The sequence below is a fragment of the Pan troglodytes genome, chromosome 10, assembly GCF_028858775.2.
Source record: "Pan troglodytes isolate AG18354 chromosome 10, NHGRI_mPanTro3-v2.0_pri, whole genome shotgun sequence".
Classification (NCBI taxonomy): Eukaryota; Metazoa; Chordata; class Mammalia; order Primates; family Hominidae; genus Pan; species Pan troglodytes.
The window spans coordinates 83,352,375-83,374,019 of record NC_072408.2 but is presented as its reverse complement, the minus strand read 5'-3'; the positions used below and the strand labels follow the sequence as shown (position 1 = coordinate 83,374,019).

The 21,645-nt window shown below is 39.8% G+C and overlaps 1 protein-coding gene across 4 annotated transcripts in view; it reads right to left on the bottom strand.

Annotated features, from left to right (window-relative positions):
* Window positions 1-21,645, bottom strand: part of ZDHHC17 (zinc finger DHHC-type palmitoyltransferase 17) — a 296,534-nt gene that overhangs the window by 260,223 nt on the left and 14,666 nt on the right. The window lies entirely within an intron of this gene.

Genomic DNA, 21,645 nt, shown 5'->3' with positions numbered 1-21,645 from the left:
GAATCTTTACTTTGATGAAAAGAACAAATGGTTAGACATGGGAAACGGAACTAGAACCGGAATGGAATATGATGGTCATGATATCAGCAAGCAGAAAAGGCCAATGAGAGAGGCGTCAAAGCCAGGATTGGTGAAAACAGCATAGACTCTTCTCAGAGGGGCAAATTGTGTGAAAAGTGGATTGCTACCACATAGGACTCAGATTTTTCTCTTGACCATGGTTCATAAAATGTGGTCTGCAGACCCCAGGGAATTTCCAAGATCCTTTCAAGTATATACAAGATCAAAACTATTTTTACAATAATACCAAGACATTACTTGGCTTTCTCAGTGAGTTGACATTTGCACTATGAAACAAAGGCAATGGTGGGTAAAATTGTTGGTGCTTTAACAGAAATTAAGGCAGTGGTACCAAAAGTGTACTAGTAGACATTGAATTATTTACTGCTACATCCCAGAAAAACAAGACAGTTTCATTTAATATTATTCTTGATAAAATAGCATGATTAATTTTATTAAATCTCAACCTTTGATTATGTATGTTTTAAAATTCTGTGAGACAAAATGCATACTGTATTCCTGTTGCACACCAAAGTTCTAAGGTTATCTCAAAGAAAATGATTTTTGTGCTTGAGTCGTGAGTTAAGCCACTATTTTACATGGAAAATTATCTTTACTTGAAAGAATGACAGACAGATAAACTATAGTTATTCAGACTTAGGTATGTGTCAGAACTTTTCTCAAAAATAAGTGAGCCCGTCACTTCAAGGAAAACAACTCACAGCATTTGTTGCCAATGATAACATTTGAGCTTTCAAACAAAATTTAGAATTTTTTAAAACTCATATCTACCTCTATGAATTTGGCAGCTTCTTGATTCCTCAAAAATTTTCTGATGAGATCAGTGGTGACAATAATACATGTGATTTTTTTGGGGTATTTCAACATGAAATCTGTCAGCACTTGGAAGATATGCATAACTCAATGAAGCACTATTTTCCAAATGACTAAATGCATGATGTTGCAAAATAGTGCATGGAATCTTAACCACAGAAAGGTCATCTCAATCTGTTGGTGCTATGTTGGTGCTAACTCCAAATGGACTGCTGCTACACAACCACCCTACTTAAGGGTATTCCTGAAGGGAAATTCTCTCAACTGCAGATCTGTAAGCAGTGTACCTGATCAACTACTTTCTATAAAGGAAGAAAAGGCCTGATGTATAGATGTACATGGACCTTTGAATGACGGCAGTTGGCTTGGTTGGTTAGTCAGACGGGCCTAGAGGAGAAAGACTGGAAGATGGGAAATAAAAATATCCAAGGAATAAATGTATGGGTAGACCACTGGAGTAGGCTCAAAGTGTGCAGAAATTTGTGTGCTACATCAATGCCTATCAGAGAGCCTACACTGCAGAGAAAGCACTAAACAACCAAGTAAACAGGACTTGTCTAGTAGAAATCATTCAGTCTCTCTTCTCAGCAATATCTGTGTTTACACAACAGGCCCATGATAATTACATGGCCATGGTGGCAGGGATAAAGGCTGTGAATGATCCAATAGCATGAACTCCCTCTCTCCTGGGCCACTGCTGCTTGTCCAGTCCATTAGCAGCAAAGATAAATGCTAAGTCTTCATTATGGTACCATCCCTTAAGAAGGCTAGTCAACCATTCAGTGGGAAATTGATTATATTGGACTCTTTCAACCCTGGAGGGGATAGCAAATTGTACTTATCAGAATTGATACCTATTATGGGTATGCATTTTTCTTCACTGTTGTAGGTGCCTTTGTCAGCACCACCCACCGTACAAGAACTTACTGAATGCCTAATTTACTGGCATTGAATTCTACCTATTTTTTTATATCAAAGAGCCCATTTTATGATAAAATAGGTGTAATAATGGGGCATAAACATGAAATTGGCCATCCTAATGGAACAATGAAATAATCTAATAAAGACTTAGCCAAGGAACCCACGCAGGACTAACACTTCAAAGGGATAGGGTATTGTTCTCAAGAATAAGATAGGTGCATTAAATGTATAGCTGATGGCTGGGCACAGTGGCTCACGCCTGTAATTCTAGCACTTTGGGAGGCCAAGGCGGGCGGATCACCTGAGGTCAGGAGTTTGAGACCAGCCTGGCCAACATGGTGAAACCTTGTCTCTACTAAAAATACAAAAATTAGCTGGGTGCGGTGGCGTGTGCTTGTAATCCCAGCTACCCAGGAGGCTGAGGCAGGAGAATCGCTGGAACCCGGGAGGCGTAGGCTGCAGTGAGCCGAGATTGCGCCACTGCACTCTGGGCTAAGCGACAGAGTGAGACTCCATCTCAAAAAAAAAAAAAAAAAAAAAAAAGTATAGCTGATTTCTAGTGGTGTGTTTCCAATAGCCAGAATGTACAGGTCCAGAAACCAAAGGGTGGTTGTAGGAATGGCTCTCACCAACACTCCCATTGACCCCTTTGCAGAATTTGGGCTTCCTATCTGTGCATTCTTAGGCTTTTCAGGATTAGAAGCACTTGTTTGGTATGAAGGGGACTTCTATGAGGGCACACATGAAGTCTCCATTGAACTGGAAACTATAACTATCACATGATCATTTTAGATCACTTGTGTCAGTGGACGATCAATGAAAACACTTACTATCTTGGTGGTGATAACTGACCTTGATTACCCATATGAAATAGAGTTGCTGCTACCCAATGGAGACAGGAAGTCCGATGCATGGAACACATAGGATTCACTGAGTTATTTCTTCGTGCTCCATGTCTGGTGATAAGTATAAATGGGTAATTGTAATAATTAAGACTCACTGAAGAGCGAGAATTAGAGTTCAGATCCTTCAGAGATGATGATCTCGTTGCCCCCACCCAGTCAAGCAACACAGACTCCCTGAAATGGTAGCCAGGATGAGACAAACTAGAATAATCTTTTTCACATCCTTTCAGCCTACCTTTTATACCAACTATTGCTATGGCAACCAGTTTTGTGCAACTGTACCACATATTTATCATTTCAAAACCTGTGCTGCTCTGATGATATGGCATGGATGCCAATGAGAACCCACTCTGCGCTTAGGCATGTACAACCTGGAAGAGTAAAGAAGTTAACACTCTCTGGGACAATCTTTGACTGCACTTGTAATCTATTGCTGGATAACAAGTTACCAAATCTAGCAGCCTAAAACAATAACATGTATTATATCCCAGTTTCTGTGGTCAAGAGTACAGACACAGCTTATTTGGATTTTCTGCTTCCAGGTCTCTCCAGGCTAGAGTCAATGCATCAGGTGGGCTGTGTTCTCACTGGGAAGCTCATCTGCTCCCAAGCTCATATGGTTTGCCGAACGAATTTATTTCATTGAGGATATAGGACTGAAAGCTTTAGTGTGCTGGTTGGCTGTCAGCTGGAGGATGTCATTAGCTCCTAGAGTCCATTCAAGTTGCCTGCCATGTGGTCTACTCCATAGGCAGCAACATAGCAGTTTGCTTCTTCATGGCCAGCAGAAGAGTCTACTAGCAATATGAAGTCTTAGATAACATAATATTATCATAGGAATGCCATTCTGTCACCTTTGCCATATTCTATAAGTTAGATGCTTCACAGATTCCTCCCATATTCATGGGATGTAATTAACAGGGGCATTGATATCAGAAAGTGGGGGTCATTGGAGAATCAGCCTAGGTTCTGTCTGCCAGTCTTTCCTCAGGCCCTCCCATATGAAATATATGGTTTCTCCCCTTCCAAGGTTCCTGTATTAGTCCGTTTTCACACTGCTGATAAAGACATACCTGAGACTGGGAAGAAAAAGAGGTTTAATTGGACTTACATGGCTGGGGAGGCCTCAGAATCATGGTGAGAGGTGAAAGGTACTTCTTACATGGCGGCGGCAAGAGAAAATGAAGAAGATGCAGAAGTGGAAACCCCTGATAAAACCATCAGATCTCGTGAGACTTATTTGCTACCATGAGAACAGTATGGGGGAACCTCCCCCATGATTCAAATTATCTCCCACCAGGGCCCCTCCCACAACCCATGGCAATTGTGGGAGTACAATTCAAGATGAGATTTGGGTGGGGACACAGAGACAAACCATATCAGTTCCCAAGAGTTTCATTCATTATTGCATCAGCTCAAATTCTAAAATTTCATCATGTGAATCAAGTCCAGGTGCAGATGAGCCTCCTACGTATAACCTGTTAAGTAAAGCTCCTGGACACAATTATTCTCTAACTATGGACCTCTGAAACCAAGGAAATGAGTTATCTGCCTCCAACACACCCAACATACAATGGTGGGACAGACACAGGATAATAGCTATAGACATTCCAGTTTAAAAATAGGGGAAATGGGTAGTAAAAAGGAGTCACTAGTCTATAGCAGTTTTGAAATACAACTGGATTTATTGGAAGTTCCTTAATTAAGTTTCTAGGCTTGGGAATGATTCTTCATGGCTCTTGGCTCTGCTTTCTGGGTTCTTGGTTCCACCATCTGAGTCATTCTTCCTTTTTCATGGAAGGTAGCATGTGTTTGCAGATGAGTAGTTTTATCAGCCTGCTGTCTGCCAGTAAAATTTTGGAGGTCTGACAGCCTCTTTTCATTTTCTAGTCTTTCTGTCTGTCTTATTCCAAGTTGGCACTGTTTCTGCAGAAATAATTTTCTCAAGAATGTTGTGGTTCTTTCTGTATTTCAGTGGCATTCACTCTTATCAGACAAAGGCCACATCTACAGATTGTTTCAAAAATAATTCCATCTCCTTTAAGCTTCCTAGAGGCTCAATAGTGTGGTTGAGAGGATCTGAGGCATACCCTTAGATCTTTTCAAATCTAACGGCCGTCTCTTGAAATACCCCTGAGTACTCTGACCTTTGATCTTTTGGGGGCTTTAAAAAAGATTATAGAGTAACTTCAAGTGCATTTTCTCTAGAGTAGGCTTTTCTGACAGTGCCCAAAAGCCATCTCCAACTGTTAATATTTTTTGCCATCTGGGGAAGATGAGGATTTTTTAAATTATCAAGTCCTGATTCCTTTTTGCTTAATAGTTCTTCTCTCAATTTGTCTCTTTTCTTGAATTTTCCTGTAAGTAGCAAGAAGAAACCAGTTGTCCCCTTCAACACTTTGCTTGGAAATCTCCTTAACTATATAACCAAATTCATCCATTTACAAGTTCTGCTTTCAACGTAATTGCAAGAAATAATTTCACTAAGCTTTACACCAGTAGATAACAAGGATCTCCCTTCTTCCAGTTTCCTATAGCATGTTCCTTACTTCCTTCTGAGTCCTCAACAGCAGTCTTCAATATCCACATTTCTACTGACAGTTTGTTCGCAGTGATTTGGGCTTTGTCTATCATACTTTTCAAGCATTCTTCTAGTCTCTGTCCACTGATCAGTTTCAAAGCCATAGACATATTTTTACATATTTATTACAGTAGCATTCTACCTCTAGGCACCAAAATCTCTATTAGTTTTCCAATTCAATGTAACAAATTAACACAAATTGAACACATTAAAATAACACACATTTACTATCTCTCTTTCTGTAGGTCAGGAGTCCAGATACACCTTAGTTGGGTTTTCTACTTTGGGGTCTCTCCAGGCTACAGTGAAGGTGTTGGTTGGACCATGTTCCCATCCAAAAGCCTGAAGAAAGAAGAATCTTCTTCCAAACTCTCTCAAGTTGTTGGGAGAATTCATTTCCTTACAGTCACAGGACTGAGAGCTTCAAGATTTTGTTTTGTTTTGTTTCTGTTGGCTCTCAGCTTCTGCAAGCCACCTCTGAGTTCTTTGCCACATGGTCCTCTCCGATAGGCAGTTCATAACATGACAACTTGCTTCTTCAAGACCAGCAGGAAAGTGAGAGAGTGAGTCGGCTATCAAGACAGATTCTTACATAATATAACATAATCATGGGGGTGATATCCCATCACATTTGTCATATATTGTAATGCATGTATTACATTACATCATGGGAGTAACATCCTATCACCTTTGCCTTATTCTTCTGGCTGGAAGCAGTTCACAAGTTCTACCCAGTCTTACGGTGAGGGGCATAAAGAAGGTCATTAATACCAGAAGGCAGAGATCACGGGGGTTACCTTAGGATATGTCTGCCACATTGGGGGAAGGCAGACAATTCTAGGTAGCTATTCAAAGATCCAGAGAAATGAGCCTGAGTTACCTACAACAATGTTCAGATTGATTAATGTATTCTTGAGTTAGCTTTCCTTCCTTTCATGTCTTAATTTTCCTAGCCCCTCACTCCTATTCACTGGGATCTCTTCCCAGAATCAACTATCCACACAGAAGTTATTGTCTCAGACTCCGATTTCAGGGAAGAAGCCAGGCTAAGATAGCAGAAGAGAATAAACTTGTATAAATGGTATGCTACAAGTTAGGAGGGATGGTAGGCAAGAGGTTCTCCTTCTCAGAAATTAATTACCCCCTACCCATATATTTCTCTAGACTATAATGAGGCAGTGCTAAAAGTTCATGGAAGAAAGCATGCTAAAGGTGCTTTCTGTATGCAAATCTCAAGATACAGCATCTTAACTCTCTCTTTCATAAAATTAGAATTGGCCCAAGATACTAAATTGGGCTAGGCTGGCAAGTGGGGTTCAAGTAGTTTCCATTGTAGGGAGAGAACTTTAATAAGTGTAAACCTGGCAGAGCTCAAAAAAGAGCAACAGAAGTACTTGAATACAAGGGATAAAACTATTAAAGAACATTTTTCACAAATAAGCCTTGTTTCTTCAATTATCTCTATTTCCACCATGCCTGCCATCTCAAGTGATGACTATCACTCTGCTCTGGCCAAGTTATATGTCAAATCACAAAGGTGAAATGAGATGACTGTCAGGTCATATGTTTGAGGGGGAGGAATGGAATTACAAAGAAAGGGATACCATGACACTTGGAGAAAGAGTTATGAGGAAAGAAAACCAATGGGGTGCTTAAGAAAAGGGCTTGAGTCAGAGTCAGCTGGATACCATGTCTGACACAGTGAACTATGATAATCCTCACAAAACATTTCTAAAATGATTGCCTTAGGATTGCACTGGCTGCATGGCCAGGGTTCTCATTTCTCATTTCCTTTTCTTAGAATTAAGGTGATGCTCTTTGAAATGTCTAAAGATAGATGACTACCATTGGTAGTCAACCCTGAGGTTTTGTATGTACAGGCCCAGCACTGAGCTAAGTGTTTTGTATGCAATTGCACAACATCTTTACGAGGATAGATGCTATTATTATCTGTTTCTCTAAGCATGGGGAAACTGTTAACCTCAGGGTGTTGAGTAACTTGCCCAACATCATACAGCTAGTAAATAACAGAGCCAAGACCCAAGACCTAGGCTCGCATTTGCTGGCTTAAAAGTTTAAGCTTTTTGCTTTTTTTTTTTTTTTTTCAGTGGTGCTATCTAAGCTTACTGCAACCTCTGTCTCCCAGGTTCAAGCAATTATTCTCCCTCAGCCTCCCAAGTAGTTGAGATTGCAGGCACGCACCCCCATGCCTGGCTAATTTTTAAATTTTTAGTAGAGATGGGGTCTCACCATGTTGGCCAGGCTGGTCTCGAACTCCTGAACTCAGGTGATCCATCTGCCTCAGTCTCCCAAAGTGCTGGGATTACAGGTGTGAGCCACCATGCCTGGCCCCAAGGTTAAGCTTTTAACCACTGCATCACACTGCACCTCAGGTTTCAAGATAGGGAAACTCAATTTTTAAAAATATTTATAAAGCATTTACATTTTTTCCATATCTCATTTTATAAAGTGTCTTAGCTAGTAAGCTTAAAAATTATTTATTTCGGCCAGGTATGGTGGCTCATGCCTGTAATCGCAGCACTTTGGGAGGCCGAGGCTAGCAGATCACCTGAGGTCAGGAGTTTGAGACCAGCCTGGCCAACATGATGAAACCCCATCTCTACTAAAAATACAAAATTAGCCAGGCATGTTGGCACGTGCCTGTAATCCCAGCTACTTGGGAGGCTGAGGCAGGAGAGTCACTTGAATCTGGGAGGCAGAGGTTGCAGTGAGCTGAGATCACGCCATTGCACTCCAGCCTGGACAAAAAGAGCGAAATTCTGTTTCAAAACAAAAATAAATAAATAAAATAAAATAATTTTCTTATCAAGAAAATGCAAATTAATCTGCAGTGACAGAGAGTGGATCAGTGGTTACTTGAGGATGGGAAAGTCCCAAGAGTGGCAGGAAGAAGAAATTACAAAATAGCATGAAGAAACTTTCGGGAATGAAAATCAAAATTTGTAAACATATTTATCACTGCCAAAAGTTAAAGAGTCTTGCTCAAGATTAGCCTGAGAGGTAGTAGCAGAGACAGGATAAAAATATAGTTTTTAAGCTTCTTGAACAAGTGTTTTTTTCCTCTCAATTTGGTAAATTATTTCCATATGGTTTTAAAAAGGATATGAAGAGACATAAAATATGACATGAGTATTATAGAAAGAAAATTGTGTTTAGGAATTTTGGGCAGCACTATTCACAATAGCAAAGACATGGAATCAGTCTAAATGCCCATCAATGGTAGACTGAATAAAGAAAATGTGGTACATAGACACCATGGAATACTATGCAGCCATAAAAAAGAATGAGATCACGTCTTTTGTGGGAACATGGATTGAGCTGGAGGCCATTAGCCTTACCAAACTAACACAGGAACAGAAAACCAAATACCGCATGTTCTCACTTATAAGTGAGAGCTAAATGATGAGAACTCATGGACACAAACGGGAAAAACAGACACTGGGGACTACTTGAGGGTGGAGGGTGAGAGAAGAGAGAGGAGCAGAAAAAATAACTTCTGGGTACTAGGCTTAGTACCAGGGTAACGAAATAATCTGTAAAACAAACCCCCACGACATGAGTTTACCTATATAACAAACCTGCACATGTACTCCTCAACCTAAAACAAAAGTTAAAGAAGAAAGGGAGCCTGTGAAGCCCCTCAGTCACTCCTCCTACATCTCATCCTGTTCTCCCACTGATCTAGCTTAAAGTCTTCCTGCTGGAACATTTCACCCTATACCAGGTGGTGGGGAAAAAAAATTTTTTTTGATTAACTTACATATCTCAATTGAGCATTGGAAGTCTATTGTGAATTCATCTGATGAAAAAGTTGAATGCATCTCTTCAGAAGTTTATCATTATCATCTGCAATCTACTGAGAACTTTTTAAAAAATGAATCCTGCAATTGTATGGCCAGCAGGGGGCAACTAAATACTTCCCAAAACAGCATCTTGTATAAGAGAACAAGTTAAAATTGGAGACTGTTAGCATTCTTAGCTGTGTAGGAGAGCTGACTTCCTTCTAAAATGATAATTAACACCTAGACACATTCTCACAATACTGAATTTGTGAAGATATTTGGAACAGTTTCCTAAGTGGACAGATTATAAAACCACATTCTGGGGCCTGTATGTGGCAGATTTGTTTTGGCTGTTTTTTCAGTCCACAAGGTTCCTTGCAAAAATTTATGTATTTTATGATGAATAGCTTTGTAAAACTTCTTGTATTATAGAAAATATAATGAACCTTGACTTATTTCTGTAGGTTATTTTAGAATTCTGCTATTTTTACTTAACATTCAAAGATAAAAGTAAATAGGGATTGCAGAGGATCTTGTTCTTAAAGTATAATAAAGAATCATTTCTTAGCCCTGTTTTATAGAACTAATTTTTAAGCTTGTTATATTAGTTAGGGTTGTCCAGAGAAACCAAACCAACAGAATGTGTATACATATAGATATTATAGATATAGATGTTTTTTTTAAGGAATTGGCACACATGATTGTGGGGACTCAGTTTCTGCTTGAGTCCAAAGGCAACCTGCTGGCAGAATTCCTTCTTTCTCTGGGGAGGTCAGTCTTTGATTTATGAAGGCCTTCAACCGATTGATGAGGCCCATCCATATTATGGAAAGTAATCTGCTTTACTTAAAATCCACTGGTTAAAATGTTAATCTTATCCAAAAACACCTTCACCAAAACATCCAGAATAACGTTTAACCAAATATCTGGGTACCACAGCCCAGCCAAGTTGTCAAATAAAACAACCATCACAGTTGCCTATTTCTTTACATCACAGTCTCAAAGTCGTAGGAGATCTATATGGTGAAATAGCTCAACCCTCCTCCAGATGCAGCTGCAATGCCTGGCAAAGAGAAAGCATTTAGCAAATATATGCTGATTTGAATTGAACTGAATGTATATGAATTGAATTAAATATCCCTAGTGGTGGCTAGGTTCTGCCAGGTTTCCAGTGCGGTGCTGGGAGGTAATGGAAGATAGAAGTTAGGCACAGGCTCTGGAGTCAAATAGGTCCATATACTGAGGCTCCCCTACTTACCTTATATGTACCTTGGGATGAATAACTTAATTTTTCTAAGCCTACATTTCTTCACCTGTATAAAAACAACAGTCATAATAGCTATTTATGCTACATATTGCTTTGTTAATCAATATTTACTTTTCTTTCCTTTCTGGCCACTCAGTGGATTGACTGTATTCCTCAGCGACCCTACAACTGAATGGAGCCATGTGACTTGGTCTGGCCAGTGAAAACTGTAGATTTTATGTGTGTCACCTTCAGGATGTGGCAGTAAAAGGTCGATATGAAATTCTTTTCTTTCCCGACTGTGGCAACCATGGAAAAAGATTCATCTTAAGATGGCAGCACCGCAAGGTTGAAGCTGCCTGGATTATCACGTTGTTGCATGGAAGACAGTTGCCTGGAGAGTTGCCTGCAGCCAGAGCTAACTTTTTGTTAAACATTTGCTTTTTCTCCCAACTGCAGCACAACCTAGACTATTCTCATGTATTGTCTCACAGAGTTGTTTTGAGGATTCAATCAGATATTGTTTCGCAGGAAACTGCTCATTTGACAAGCTATAAGCACGCAAATGTTATAATTATGATATTTCTTTGCCTTGATCATTATAGCAATTCAAAACTCAAACAATAAAATTAGAGTACCAGGTAACTTTTGTTTAAAGTATTAGTATCTAACTCTTTAAACTTCTCCTCTGAACACTGCCTTGCACACAGTAGGCATTCATAAATAAACAAAATTTTTTTTTTTTTTTGAGACAGGGTCTCACTCTGTCACCCAGGCTTTAACATGGTGCTACAACCAAGGCTCACTTTAGCCTTGACCTCCTGGGCTCAAGCAATCCTCCTGTGTCGGACTCCCAAGATACTGAGATTACAGACATAAGCTGCCACACTTGGCTGCTGGGATATTTTATTCCCTTATTGTTAGACTGGCAAGATTTAAGTTTATTTCTTTTGCTAGACCTAGGTTCTCATAAAACAACTACTTTTGGTTAGAGTTACCTATTAAAAAATGTATTACTATGCTGTCATTAATGGGGCTTAGGCAGTGATAGCTGCTCACACATCTTAACTCTTCCCTGAATTCAGACCCAATAGATAGGAAGTCAAAAAGATAAAATACCAACTTCTCGGCTTGGCATGGTGGCTCATGACTGAAAGCCCAGCACTTCAGAAGGCCGAGGTGGGAGAGTTGCTTGAGTCCAGGAGTTCAAGATCAGCCTAGCACACGGAGACTCCATCTCTACAAAATGTTTGAAAAATTAGCCAGGCATGTGGCATATGTCTGTAGTCCCAGCTACTTGGGAGACTGAGGTAGGAGGATCGCTTGAGCCAAGGAGGTAAAGGCTGCAGTGAGCAGTGATATTATGCCATTGCACTCAAGCCTGGGTGACAGAGTGAGACTTCATTTCAAAAAAGCTTCCTAAGATAAAGCTGATTGGATGTATTATAATATACAACCATGACCAGGTTTTTCAATATTTCTTTTTTTTTTTTTTTAGACGGAGTCTCACTCTGTCACCCAGGCTGGAGTGCAGTGGCGTGATCTCAGCTCACTGCAACCTCTGCCTCCTGGGTTCAAGCAATTCTCCTGCCTCAGCCTCCCGAGTAGCTGGGATTACAGGCACCTGCCACCATGCCCAGCTAATTTTTGTATTTTTGGTAGAGACGGGATTTCACCATGTTGGCCAAGCTGGTCAAATACTTCCTAAGTCCAAATGGGTGATGACTTGCCACAGGAGAATTTGAGTCTGCAAGATGGATAGACTTCTGTAGAATCACTGTTTCTGCTTGGTGAGATCAACAGTACAAAGAATGAGAGTTAGGCCTCAGGCCTGTTCTAGAAGACAAGCATAGGCCCTGATCCGTGTGTTTTTAGTTTATGACATATATTGAGGAACTGAGCAGAATATAATTTCTTGTGGGTGGGAAGATTTGAAAAAGATGGCAAGAAATGGCTTGGGTTTTATGTTTTTCTCCCCAAATCACCAATTAAATACAAAACTCCTTCCACTTGGGGAAAGTGGCAGAAAGAAAGATGAAATTTCCTCTTGACTCTATAGTTCTGAAAGAAACATATTTCTATTTTAAGAGCCAGGTAGGAAAACTGTGAGGCAGAGAAGATGGTTCCTTTTAATATAAACAAATAAATTATTGTTCTTGTGGTCTGAATGTTTATGTTCCCCCAAAATTCAAATGTTGAACTCCTCACCTCCAAAATGACGGTATTGGGAGGTGGGGCATTTGGGAGATTATTAGATTATAGGGTTATTCCCCTCATTAATAAGATTACTGCCATTATAAAATGGGCCTGAGAGAGAACCCTCAGCCCTTCCACCGTGTGAGGTTAGAATGAGAAGACAGCTGTCTATGAGGAAGTAGACCCTTACCAGACACTGCATCTGCCAGTATCGTATCTTGAACTTCTTAGCCTCTAGAGCTTTGAAAAATAAATCTCTGTTTTTTATAAGCCACTCACACTATGGTATTTTGTTATAGCAGCATGAATGGACTAAGATACTTGTGATATTCTTGTAAGTTTTTATGTTCTGAAGTTACCTTATAATTATATAAGAAATAGGGTTTTTATGATATACTAAAAATCAATTAATTAGTACAAAAATTAAAAGTATCAAGAAGAAGTCACATATGCTAACATTTTTAGTGATAATTTTTCCTAACTTCCTCCCTACTTTTTGCTGGTAATAAAGTTTTCCTAATTTTTACTCATAATAAACTAATCCACAGGAAACATTCAATAGCAAACCATGTATAAATACTTAGCACATACTATGTGCAAAATACTTTGCCAAATGAGGGGATACAGACATTTAAAAAAATCAGTCCTGATCTTACAGTCTAGGGAAAGAAACAGATTTCAAAAAATATATTACAATATGGTGTGTTAAGCCATTCACAGTCCAATGAATGGACTATGACAAATTACCTGCTTAATATCCATTTTCTGCTTCTTCCTTAGTAACAGAAATCCAATTCAAGTTTGGATGACAACGTAAACTTAAAAATATCCTGTCTCTCTTGCAGCTAAGAGTGACCTTACAGATAGCACATTTCTTTTTAAAGAATTAGAAATCTGCCAGGGATTTTGGAATAAGTTGTGTCAATTCAAGTTTCTTGATTTAGGCACTATCCTCCCTTTTATATTTAAAACATGTTTTGTGGCAAGAACACTTAACATGAGATCTACTCTCTTTTTTTTGAGACAGAGTCTCACTCTGTCACCCAGGCTGGAGTGCAGTGGCACGATCTCGGCTCACTGCAACCTCTGCCTCCCAGGTTCAAGCAATTTTCCTGCCTCAGCCTCCCACATAGCTGGGACTACAAGTGCCTGCCACCACGCCCAGCTAATTATTGTATTTTTAGTAGAGACGGGGTTTCACCATGTTGGTCAGCATGGTCTTGAACTCCTGACCTCGTGATCCACTAGCCTCGGCCTCCCAAAGTGCTGGGATTACAGGCTGGAGCCACCGCGCCTGGCAGATTTACTCTTTTAACAAATTATTTTTTTTTTTAGACGGAGTCTCGCTCTGTCACCCAGGCTGGAGTGCAGTGGCACAATCTCAGCTCACTGCAACCTCTGCCTCCCAGGTTCAAGAGATTCTCCTGCCTCAGCCTCCCAAGTAGCTGGGACTACAGGCACCTGGCATTTTTTTTGTATTTTTTAGTAGAGACGGGGTTTCACTGTGTTAGCCAGGATGGTCTCGATCTCCTAACCTCGTGATCTGCCCGCCTCAGCCTCCCAAAGTGCTGGGATTACAGGCGTGAGCCACTACGCCTGGACTCTTTTAACAAATTTTTAAGAAAATAATACATTATTGAAATTGTACAATGTTGCACAGCAGATCTCTAGAGCTTATTTACCTTGCTTCACTGAAACTTTATGCCTGTTAATTAGTAACTTCCGATTTCCTCTTTCCCCCAGCCCTTGGAAACTACCATTTCACTCATTGATTCTATGAATTTGATTATTTTAGATACCTCATAAAAGTGGAACCATGCAGTATTTATCTTCCTGTGACTAGCTTATTTCACTTAGCATGATGTCCTCAAGGTTCATCCATGTTGTCTCATATTGCAGAAATTCTTCTTTTTAAAGGCTGAATAGTATTCTATTGTATGTATTTGCCCACTTTATCCATTCATCTGTCAATGAACATTGAGTTTATTTCCACATTTTGGTTATTATGAATAGTGCTGCAATGAAAATAGGAGTACTAATATCTCTTTAAGATCTTGGTTCCAATTCTTTTGGACAAAGACCTAGAAGGGAGATTGCTGGATAAATGGTAGTTCTACTTTAAGTTTTTTGAGGAACATCCAGACTATTGTTTATTTTGCTTTTGTTGCCTGTGCATTTGGTGTCATATCCATAATATCACTCCCAAGACCAAAGTCATGAAGCTTTTAACCATTTTCTTCTAGGAGTTTTACTATTTTGAGTCTGATGTTTCTAATCTATTTTTATTTTTATTTTTTTAAGAGACTGGGTCTTTCTATGTTGCCCAGGCTGGTCTTGAATTCTTGGGCTCAATTGATCTTCCTGACATAGCCTTATTTTTTTTTTTTCTTTTTTTTTTTTTTTTGAGACAGAGTTTCGTTCTTGTCGCCCAGGCTGGAGTGCAATGGCGCGATCTCGGCTCACCGCTACCTCTGCCTCCCGGGTTCAAGTGATTCTCCTGCCTCAGCCTCCCGAGCAGCTGGGACTACAGGCATGCGCCACCACACCCAGCTAATTTTGTATTTTTTAGTAGAGACGGGGTTTCTCCATGTTGGTCAGGCTGGTCTCGAACTCCCGACCTCAGGTGATCTGCCCACCTCGGCCTCCAAAAGTGCTGGGATTACAGGCGTGAGCCACCGTGCCCAGCCTGCCATAGCCTTCTAAGAAGCTGAGATTATAGGCACCACCACTTAGACCACATTTGGAGTTTACTCTGTGGATGGTGTTAGATAAGGGTCCAATTTCTTTTCTTTTTTTTTTTTTTTTTGAGACGGAGTCTTGCTCTGTCACCAGGCTGGAGTGCAGTGGCGCCATCTCAGCTCACTGCAACCTCTGCCTCCTGGGTTCAAGCGATTCTCCTGTCTCAGCTTCCCAAGTAGCTGGGACTACAGGCATGCACCACCACGCCCAGCTAATTTTTGTATTTTTAGTAGAGATGGGATTTCACCATGTTGGCCTAGTTGATCTCAATCTCCTGACCTTGTGATCCATCTGCCTCGGGCTCCCAAAGTGCTGGGATTACAGGTATAGGGTCCAATTTCATTCTTTGCATATAGATATCCAGTTTTCCCAGCACCATTTGTTTAGGATAACATCTATTCCCCATTGTGTTATCTTGGCACCCTTGTCAAAAACCTGTTGACTGGGCCAGGTACAGATGCCTGTAATCCCAGCATTTTGGAAAGCCAAGAAGAGAGGATCACTTGAGGCCAGGACTTTAAAATCAGTCTGAGCAACACAGTGAGACCCCATCTTCACAAAAAAATTTAAAAATTAGCTGGACCTGGTGACACATGCCTGTAGTTATAGTTACTGGGGACGCTGAGGCAGAAGGATCCTTGAACTCAGGAGTTCAAGGCTGCAGTGAACCATTATTGTGCCACTGTACTCCAGACTGAGCAACAGAGTCAGATTCTGTCTCTCAAAAAAAAATAAAAATAGACCAGGGACAATGGCTCATGCCTGTAATCCTAGCACTTTGGGAGGCTGAGGTGGGCAGATCACTTGAGGTCAGGAGTTCAAGACCAGCCTGGCCAACATGGCGAAACCCCATCTCTACTAAAAATACAAAAATTAGCTACGCGTAGTGGCGTGCACTTGTAATCCCAGCTACTCGAGAGGTTGAGGCAGAAGAATCACTTGAACCTGGGAGGCAGAGTTTGCAATGAACCAAGACTGTGCCACTGCACTCCAGCCTAAGTGACAGAGTGAAACTCTGTCTCAAAAAAATTAATTAATTAATTAAAAATAAATAAAGATGGCCAGGCACGGTGGCTCACGCCTGTAATCCCAGCACTTTGGGAGGCCAAGGCAGGTGGATCACGAGGTCAGGAGATTGAGACCATCCTGGCTAACACGGTGAAACCCCATCTCTACTAAAAATACAAACAAAAATTAGCCGGGCATGTTGGCAGGCACCTGTAGTCTCAGCTACTCGGGAGGCTGAGGCAGGAGAATGGTGTGTTGACTGTGTATGTGTGAATTTATTTTGAGGCTCTCTATCCTGTCCCATTGGTTTATGTTTATCTTTATGCCAGTACCTACTGTATTAATTACTGTAGCTTTGTAATATATTTTGAAATCAGAAAATGTAGTGCCTCCAGTTTTGTTCTCTCTCAAGATTGATTTGGTTATTTGTGGTCTTTTATAGCTCCATATGAATTTTAGAATTATTTATTCTATTTTTATTTTAAAATGCCACTGGGATTTTGATAGGAATTCAGTGAGTCTGTAGATCATTTCAGGAAGAACGAACATTTTAATAATATTAAGTCTTCCAATCCATGAACATGGGATAACTTTCCATTTTCCTGTGTCTTGTGCACCTTTTTTCATCAATGTTTTGTAGTTTTTAGAATAGAAATCTTTCATCTCCTTAGTAGGTTTGTTCCTATGTATTTTATTATTTTTGGTGCTACTGTAAATGGGATTATTTTTCTAATTTCCTTTTCAGATAGTTTATTGTTAGTGTACAGAAATGCAATTGATCCTTGTTGTTGATTTTGTATTCTACTACTTTACTGAATTTGTTTACTTGCTCTGACCTTTTTTAATTTTTGAATTTTTAAATTTTTTGTTGTGAGGTAGTTGCCAGCTTTATTTACCACCAACTAAATCAACATTGTGCTCTGTTACTTAAACTTACATTAATAAAAGTATATAATAATAGTTCTTGGCCTATATGCCACTTATTTCCATGAATATTCAAAAACTACAATATATCAATATGGTAATATACTACAACCTTCTCTCAGCAAGCATTTACCTTCACTGTCTACTGTTTCAGGCTCTTTGTAGATACTGGGTAAACAAACATGACTAAGACATGTTCCCTGCCCTCAAAGAGGACAAATTATCTGGGTATTTTCTTTTGAAATGTGTTGATATTGTCGCTACATCAGAGTCATGGTAATAATTGTGTTCTAACCTTTTTTAAAGGAAGTCTTTGGGTTTTCTATATATGAGTATGTCATCTGCAACCAGGGACAATTTTATTTCTTCCTTTCCAATTGTAAGTCTTATATTTCATTTTCCTTTTTTTTTTTTTTTTTTTTTTTTTTTTGAGACAGTCTTGCTCTGTCACCCAGGCCAGAACGCAGTGGTGTGATCTTGGCTCACTGCAACCTTCGCCTCCTCAGTTCAAGTGATTCTCCTGCCTCAGCATCCAGAGTAGCTGGGATTACAGGTGCCTGCCACCACGCCCAGCTAATTTTTGTATTTTTAGTAGAGATGGGGTTTCACCATGTTGGCCAGGCTGCTGCTCTTGAACTCCTGACCTCAGGTGATCTGCCCGCCTTGGCCTCCCAAAGTGCTGGGATTATAGGGTGTGAGCCACCACACCCAGCCTATATTTCATTTTCTTGCCTAGCTATTCTGGCTAGAATCTCTAGTACTATGTTGAATAAAAGCGGCAAGAGTTGGCACCCTTGTCTCATTTATCTTAGAGGAAAAACTTTCAATTTTTTACTGTTGAGTATGATGTTAGCTGTGGGCTTTGCATATATACTTTATTATGTTGAGATCATCTCCCTCTATTACTATGTGTTGGAAATTTTCATCAACAAAGAGTTTTTATCATGTTGAATTTTGTGAAATGCCTACGTATCAACTGAGAGAATCATGTGATGATTATTTTTTATTCTGCTAATATGCTGTATCAGATTAGTTGATTTCATATATTGAAATCTTTGTATCTCAGGCATAAATTACACCTGGTCATGGTGTATGATCTTTTTAATGTGCTGTTGGATTTGTTTTGCTAGTATTTGTTGAAAATTTTTACATCGATATTCTTTAGGAATATTGAGCTGTAGTTTTCTTGTGGTGTCTTTGTCTGTCTTTGGTATCAGCATAAAGCTGACCTCATGAGTTTAGAACCTTTCCTTCCTCTTTAATTTTTAAGAGGTCAAAAAGGATTGGCATTAATTTGTCTTTAAAGTAGAGTTCACCATGGAAGCCTGGTCCTGGACTTTTCTTTTTGGGGAAGTTTTTGATTATTGAATCAATCTCCATACTAGCTATTGGTCTGTTCAGGCATTCTATTTCTTCCTGATTCAGTCTTGGTAGGTTGTATGAGCAATTTATCCATTTTTTTCCAGTTTATCTAGTTTGTTGGCTTATAATTTTTCATAGTAGTCTCTTATGATCTTTTGTATTTCTGTGGCATCAGTTGTAATGTCTATTCTTTTATTTCTGATTTTACTTATTTGACTCTTCTTTTTCTTAGTCTAGCTAAGAGTTTGATTTTAGTTATCTTTTCAAAAAACCAACTCTTAGCTGTGCTGATTTTTTTCTATTATTTTTCTATTTTCTATTTCATTTATTCCTAGTCTACTGTTTGTTATTTCCTTCTTTTTGCTAATTTTGGGCTTACTTTGTTCTTCTTTTTCTACTTCCTCAAGGTATAAATTTGGGTTGTTCATTTCAAATCTTTCTTATGTTTTAATGCACCTGTTCATCACTATGAACTTAGTACTGCTTTTGCTGCAGCCCATAAGTTTTGATATGTTGTGTTTTTGTTTGTCTAGAGGAATTTTTTTTTTTTTTTGAGATGGAGTCTTGCTCTGTTGTCCAGGCTAGAGTGCAGTGGTGTGATTTTGCTCACTGCAACCTCTGCCTCCCAGGTTCAAGCAATTCCCTGCCTCAGCTTCCCGAGTAGCTGGGATTACAGGCGCCTGCCACCACACCTGGCTAATTATTGCATTTTTAGTAGACACGGGGTTTCACCATCTTGGCCAGACTGGTCTTGAATTCCTGACCTCATGATCCATCCGCCTCGGCCTGCCAAAGTGCTAGGATTACAGGCATGAGCCACAGCGCCCGGCCTGTCTAGAGGAATTTTCTGATTTAACTTTTGATATCTCCTTTGACCAAGTGGTTATTCAGAAGTGTGTTAATTTCCATGTGTTTATGAATTTTCCAAATTCCTTCTTCTATTGATTTCTATTTGTTTTCATTGTATTCAGAAAAGATACCTGATACGATTTCAATCTTCTTCTTTTTTTTTTTTTTTTGACACAGTCTCACTCTGTCACCCAGACTGGAGTACAAGTGGTGCGACATTGGCTCACTGCAACCTCCACCTCCTGAGTTCAAGTGATTCTTGTGCCTCAGCCTCCCCAATAGCTGGGATTACAGGTGCACGCCACCACACCTGGCTAATTTTTTTGTATTAGTAGAGATGGAGTTTTACCATCTTGGCCAGGCTGGTCTCAAACTCATGACCTCAAGTGACCCACCTGCCTTGACCTCCCAAAGTGTTGGGATTACAGGTGTGAGACACCATGGCTAACCTGAATCTTCTTAATAATGCTAAAATTAGTTTAGTGACTTAACATGATCTATCCTGAAGAAAGACCTATATATGCCTGAGAAGAATGTGTGTTTTGCTGCTATTAGGTGGACTATTCTGTATATGTCTGTGATGGCCATTTGATCTAAATTGTAGTTCAAGTCCTGTTTCCTTATTAATCTCCTGTCCAGATGTTCTGTCCATTACTGAAAGTGGGGTATTGAAATCTCCTGCTATTATTGTATTGCTGCCTATTTCTCCCTTCAGTTCTGTCAATGTTTGCTTTATGTGTTTAGATGCTTTGATATTGGGTGCACATATATTTACAATTGTTATATATTCCTGGTGAATTACCCTTTGATTATTATACAATGTTGTGATGGTTACTACTGACTGTCAACTTAATTGGATTGAAGGATGCAAAGTATTGATCCTGGGTGTGTCTGTGAGGGTGTTGCCAAAGGAGATTAACATTTGAGTCAGTGGGCTGGGGAAGGCAGACGCATCCTTAATCTGGTGGGCACCATCTAATCAGCTGCCAGTGAATATAAAGCAGGCAGGAAATCATGAAAAAGTTAGACTGGACTAGCCTCCCAGCATACATCTTTCTCCCATGCTGGATGCTTCTTGCTCTTGAACATTAGACTCCGAGTTCTTAGGTTTGGGACTCTGACTGGCTTCCTTGCTCTTCAGCTTGTAGACACCCTATTGTGGGACCTTGTGATCATGTGACTTAATAATATATATGGAAGTTTATTATATGTCCATATATATGTACATATATATATATATATATCCTATTAGTTCTGTTCTTCTAGAGAACCCTGACTAATACAAATGTGCTTCCTTGTCTCTTGTGACAGTTTTTTACTTACAGTCTGTTTTGTTTAATATAATCACTCCTACTCTCTCTTGTTTACTATTTGCATGGCATATCTTTTTCTCTTTTCTCTTTTTTTGAGATGGAGTCTCACTCTATTGCCCAGGCTGGAGTGCAGTGCTCCTGCAACCTCTGCCTCCCAGGTTCAAGCAATTCTCCTGCCTCAGCCTCCTGAGTAGCTGAGATTACAGGCATCTGCCACCATGCCCGGCTAATTTTTGTATTTTTAGTAGAGACAGGATTTCACCATCTTGGCCAGGCTGGTCTCAAACTCCTGGCCTCAACTGATCTGCCTGCTTCGGTCTCCCAAAGTGCTAGGATTACAAGCATGAGCCACTGTGCCCAGTTAGCATGGCATATCTCTTTCCATCCTTTCAGTGCAGTTTATGTGTGTCCTTAAGTTAAAGTGAGTATCTTATGGACAGTGTATAGTTAGGTTTTCATTTTTAATTCACTCACCACTATATGTCTTTTGATTGTGGAGTTTAATTTATTTGCATTTAAATTATTATTACACTTACCTCCTACATCAAAACCTAATTGTAACATTTTAGACATATGTCCAGATGTATTCCAGTATTGAAGCAGTGTTGCCTTCTGCCATGATTGTAAGGCCTCCCAAGCCATGTGGAGCTGTGAGTCAATGAAACCTCTTTCCTTTATAAATTACCCAGTCCCAAGTATTTCTTTATTAGCAGCGTGAGAACAGACTAATACAGTAAATTGGTACCAGTAGAGTGGGGTGCTGCTGAAAAGATACCTGAAAATGTGGAAGTGACTTTGGAACTGGGTAATAGGCAGAGGTTGGAATTGTTTGGAGGGCTCAGAGGAAGACAGGAAATATGGGAAAGTTTGGAACTTCCTAGAGACTTGTTGAATGGCTTTGACC